The sequence below is a fragment of the Rhineura floridana genome, chromosome 5 (assembly GCF_030035675.1).
Source record: "Rhineura floridana isolate rRhiFlo1 chromosome 5, rRhiFlo1.hap2, whole genome shotgun sequence".
In the NCBI taxonomy this organism is placed as follows: Eukaryota; Metazoa; Chordata; class Lepidosauria; order Squamata; family Rhineuridae; genus Rhineura; species Rhineura floridana.
The window spans coordinates 9,092,486-9,097,938 of NC_084484.1; the positions used below are offsets into that span (position 1 = coordinate 9,092,486).

At 41.6% G+C, this 5,453-nt stretch overlaps 1 pseudogene; it reads right to left on the minus strand.

Moving 5' to 3' along the window:
* Positions 1-3,833: 3,833 nt before the first annotated feature.
* On the minus strand, positions 3,834-3,952 carry LOC133386326 (5S ribosomal RNA; annotated as a pseudogene).
* Between the last annotated feature and the right edge of the window lie 1,501 nt (positions 3,953-5,453).

Sequence of the window (5,453 nt, forward strand, 5' to 3'; positions counted from 1 at the left end):
GCACTGTGTGGTCTTCTGCTTGTATGCACCTGAAGTTATGCATTGAATTCAGCTTGTGCCACAACATTTCTAATCCACATTTGGGACAACATGTGCCTGTGCTGTGATACTGAAATAAACTGTTTCCCATGGTTTCAGGGCTAGTCCATGGGCAGCAATATGAAGTGAGTCAGTAACTAGGAGTCATAGGATGAAGCTAATAGCCAAGACCGAAGTAGGAGGCAAGATCAAGAAGCAAGCCACAAGCCAGGACCAAAGTACACCCAAAATGTACCAGAAGGAACATGCTAGAGTTCAGGAAGACCTTGGTGCTTGAGCAGAGCTTAACAAGAACTTGTTCAATGTTTACCACTGTAAGTACCTCACCTACGCCAGTAAAAAAACTTTAGGACATTTGGGACCAGCTGTTTTTGGGACATGCACTTTAAGCACTTGCTTTGTACAATAGATTTGCTAATAGCAAAATGTAGAGTTGTATCAAATGAGATTCTCCAGTCTTTTAACATATTATTAATAAATAAATTAAAAATGTAGCATTAAAAAGTTCCAGGTTGCTACATTTTAGTGAGGATCTCCCCCAGTCCCCCGAAAAGAAACAGAAAAGAGCAGAGGGTATAGGGCTTAGAAATTACTTTCAGTGTTAACAACATGCAGCTCTTTTAGTATAATGTTGCTTGTTTGAGATTACTTGGAATGATTTTGGTTTTAAGGAAGTCGTGAACCTGTGGCCCTCCATGTGCTGCTGGGATGTAATTCCTCTTGTTCTGATCATTGGCCATACTGTCTATGGCTGATGGGAGTTGGAAGTCTCACAACACCTGGAAGGTACCTGATTCTCCATTCCTGTTTTAAGCAAATAAACATTAGTGAACTAGCTGAATTCAAGAGCTGGGGGTCCCAAACTGAATTTAAATAATGGACATGTTTGCCCCACATTCTTGCAGTTGAAAATGTAATTAAAACAAACATAGGGAGGTGAGATTAAACCTCACACACACGCACACAGTGACTTTGTGCTGTCACCACCAGTTGCCTTTTGAAGGCAGATGCATTCCTCCTCCACCTGCCTTTCTTGAAGCTGCAAAAGGGCTTCTGTGTGAACACATTGGTTCCACTCAGCTTCCAGGGCTTATCTGTGTGTCTGGTGCAACTTGCATCCCCTTTTAATTCACATGGTTCACATGACATTACTGGCAAACAGAAGCTATCATGCAGTTTTCCCACTGTAAATCTGTACTAACCCAATCCTCTGATAATCTGAAAAGGGAAGGAAAAAAATCTTCGCTCCATATCTCTAAGGCTTGCAGATGCTTTGCTCTGGTGCTTTTAGGTGGGTGTGTCAATCGTTCCCCTCTCCACGCCCACCCCCTTCATTCACGCCCACCCTTCATTCATTTTGTTTCCTGAGGGCTGAGAAGCAACTTCCGGCTGGTCTCCCCCATTCTGCTAGCATTTTTATGTTGCTGCAGACAGAGCCATTATTTTCTTCCCCCCCCCCTAACTTGTGCACAAAAGCATAACACTGCTGAAACAAAGATTTGTATTTTAGCTGTATTGTACCAGTGAAAATGCAAATAATTGCACTTCCGGTTTGTTTTGTTTTTTAAATAAAATGTACTGGTAGAACAAACTGAGCATGCTCAGTTGCCACGTAGAGGGAGTGGAAATGTTAAATTAGAGGGCATAGTCTTTAGGAAAGTGCATGATTGATGCTTCCCCTCAAGTGTGACTAGAAAATGCTGTGTTTGCAGCTAGCACTGAGCTCTTACTGTGGACAGTACAAACAGAAAATGGAGGTAAAAACAGCATCTTTAGCAAGAAGCTATGCTCTCATATGGATAAACCCCCAGTCAGGTGGTGTTTGGCATTTGGGACCTGCTCTCATGCAGTGAGGCTGCCACCATGGGGAACATTTTGCAGCATGAAAAGTATATGCCCCAGGCCATTTGCCTCAATTGCCCTCCCCCCCATGGCCCCTCCTGTCCAGGAGGATCCAGTGGCCAACCCAGATGGGAGGAGTCAGTACAGGGCCTGAGGATACTATACTGCCTGGGTAGATGTAACTGAGAGGCTCACTGTTTGTGTTAGTTGCAAACAAACCCAAAGACTTCCAGTTCAGGCCCTGACAGCTCTTGACACATGGCTACTGAGACTGAAGGAGTACGTTGGACTCTCTTGAATTGGAACACCTGGTATTCCACTGGCGAAAATGGAGTGTCATTACACCTTCCTCCCCATACTGGGAGCAACCATCAATAATATGGGAAAGCTGCCAGCTCAGATATAACTTTTCATTTAGCGTTGTTCCTTAGATCATAAAAAGCTTGCCTGCCCACTGATATCTTGTGTGGTCATGGGCCTGTAAAAAATCACTTGGCCTTGTGATAAGAAATGTCTTTCGAATAGTCTGTGGTGTTTAATGGAATCCACCTTATAGAGCAACAAATCTCAGTAGGCATTGGATTTTGGTTCCAGGTCAGTAGTCTTTTATTTCAAAAGCGCCCTTGGTCGATGAGGCACCATAAACAGAATTCTTCATGAATGGAAACCTTACATAAACTCCCTCTATTGTTCCCATGAGTCTCCATCACATGTCTGTCCTGCTATTCTGTACCTTTAGCATTTCTGTTTAAGCTCTTGCCAATTGGCTAGTGTTCCCAAGTCATCTATCTTTATTGTATGCTTATGGAAGTAATTTTGCCCAAACAAATGCCATAATGAGTGCAGGGCCACCTGCCATTATGTTCATGTTGGTTTAATTTAGTTTAATTCATATATATAATTCATATATAAATATTTGCTTAAATGGATTTGTGTCCAATCCTCAAGAGGAGTTACAGAAACCAGTGTTTGCTTCTGTTGAAGGGTATTGGCATTGGTCTCCAAGCTTAGAATTTTAGTAAGACCAGAATATCTTCTGAATCCTTAATCACACTATTTCTATACAGATAAAAAGACTATTGTTGATGCTCCTGTCTCTATTTTGTTTTCAGTGTATATGTGAACTTAAAGCCTAGTTCACCAGTTATTTTATGTTGAAGAAATTTCTGTGTGATTCATTTCTTCAAAGTTTCAGACAAAAATAGAGGACCTTTTTCTTGTGGGATTTAAACAAAGATTTGCAAAGCCTCTATCAACATTTGTAAGAGAAAAATAGCTTGCCTGAGAAGAAGCCATTGTCAAATGACACTAGAGAAAAAACCCACTCCAGCCTCTCCCCATGCCATTCTCTCTCTCTCCCATATGCCCCCACCCCAGGTGAAGGTAGATCAAATAGTGGCTGCAGACATACTAGTTGCTTCAAAAGCAGCCAGACCATTTTCTATGGATGTGTTTTGAAACATCTCAGCCCATGAATGGTCACATCTTCCTTCCCTGCTGCTGATTAGGACCAACCATAGTAAAGTGTTGGGCCAATCCCTGTCTGCCTGAGCCTCCAGCAAAGCATTTTCATTGGGCACACCTGGAAAAGCAATGCTGTTGTTGTGCAATCAGTTCTGAAGTTTGTTGGAAGCCAACATCAAGTAAAAGGAGGCAGAGTTTTGCTAGCTTTGTGTGTCCCTGCATTCAGAAAATGGAGGTGGAGATGTACCGAAGCCAGCACAACTGCAAGTGTGACTCTACCCATTGTTTCCCTTTTAGCAATGTCTGCTATTTCTTACTCTTGCCTTGGGTGTATGGGTTGTATCCAACTAAGTCATAGTCTGAGTTTGTTGTTATATGCCTTCAAATCAATTATGACTTATGGCTACCCTGTGGATCTTCTTTGGATATATTCATAGGGTTTTCATGGTAAAAGGTATTCAGAGGTGGTTTACCATTGCCTTCCTCTAAGTCTACGGCACCCTGTATTCCCAGGCTGTCTCCCATCCAACTACTAACCAGACCTGACCCTGCTTAGCTTCCAAGATCAGATGAGATCAGGGGTGTTCAGGGTAGTATGGCTGTAGGCATAATCTGAGTAGACTTACTGAAATTAATTGGAGATAACTTAATGGTATTGCTTAATCAGATATTCTGTGGTTTGGTGCACATCACTAGTATAGCACCATTTTTTGCCCTTTCTGCTCTGCATGTGTTTGGCAGGAGCAGAGCGTGACTCTGCTCCAAATGAAAATGAAGAGAACAAAAGTCCAACGTAGCATAGGCATGGAGAACTTTCTAGCCCATGGGTTGAGTGCAGCCTGTGGGGTTTCTCCATCTGGCCTGCAGCTTCTGAGGTGGGAGACAAAAGCTGCTAGCAAGGATGCAGCTGTTTGAATAACTAGCCCCACTTATCAGCGTATCTCAAATGAGAGTGAAAGCAGCTGATTAGATGCTGCTCTCAGTCATTTGCCACATCCTTTTTTTTTGGAGCAGCTGCCACCACCACAGTTTCTCTTGCACTTCCTCCGCCACCTCCTCTTTGTGTGCTTGCATTGGATCATAGGGCAGAAGCCAGCCCTAGGTGTTCTCATTCCATCGCAGCTGCATAGCAGCTGCCTGCCCCTAGTGCCAGAAATATTCACCTCCCAGGTCCCAACAGTCTACCAGTTGTATTTTCTATTGTCCAAGTGATCACAAACTTCCTGTCACAGCTTTTTTCTTCCTTCAGTCTCTCTTTTTGCCCCTTGCTTTTATTGCTACTCCTGGGTTTCACAACAACAAGGCTTTTGCTCTCCCGGCAATTGAAACCAGTGAAACAGTTTCATACAGATAGGTCATGCAACATGGGAAGCTGGAAAAACTAGTGTTACCTGCACCATGCAACTCTTAAGCCAGTGAGAGGAGGAAAACACTGATATAGTAATGCTTTCCTTCTCTTATCCTCTCTGTATTTTTGATTGGGTTGGGTTGACCTAAGATGTTCTCGCAGAGATATGGAAGAGGGCCACAAATTAGAGATATTATTCATCCAGGGGGAGTGGAGGTGGGTGGCACAATTGTCTTCCAGGCTGTACAGACCTGCCTAAGAGCTAAACATAATTTGGACTGTAGAGTTGAAAATGCATATTTAAAAATTCACATTTAAAAATTCTAATCTCACCACCACCACCAAAAAAGTGCAGATTTTGATGCTGAGTAACTTTGATGGTGATTCATGGAAGATTAATTTCAAATGTTGGAACAAAATTCCATTTAACAAAATATGGAATTGGAAGTATCTATAAAATGAAAATGACTAATTAAAACAAACATATGAGCCTTCCTTTTTTAAAAAATAAGTATGTGTGTCTTGGAATAATATGATAAACTTTAATGAATGTTCTAAATGATTTTACATTAGAATTCATCTGTGAAAACAAAGTAGTTATAAATGAGATCAAGCATCTCAATCAACACAAGTAAAAGTACCATAACTAAATTAACCAGAACAAAGCTCACAGTAAAGAACCTAGTTCTTTAACTGCATTGATATTTTAAAATATTTTTGTTTTGAATACCAAATAAAATGCTTACAAAGTTATTTACCA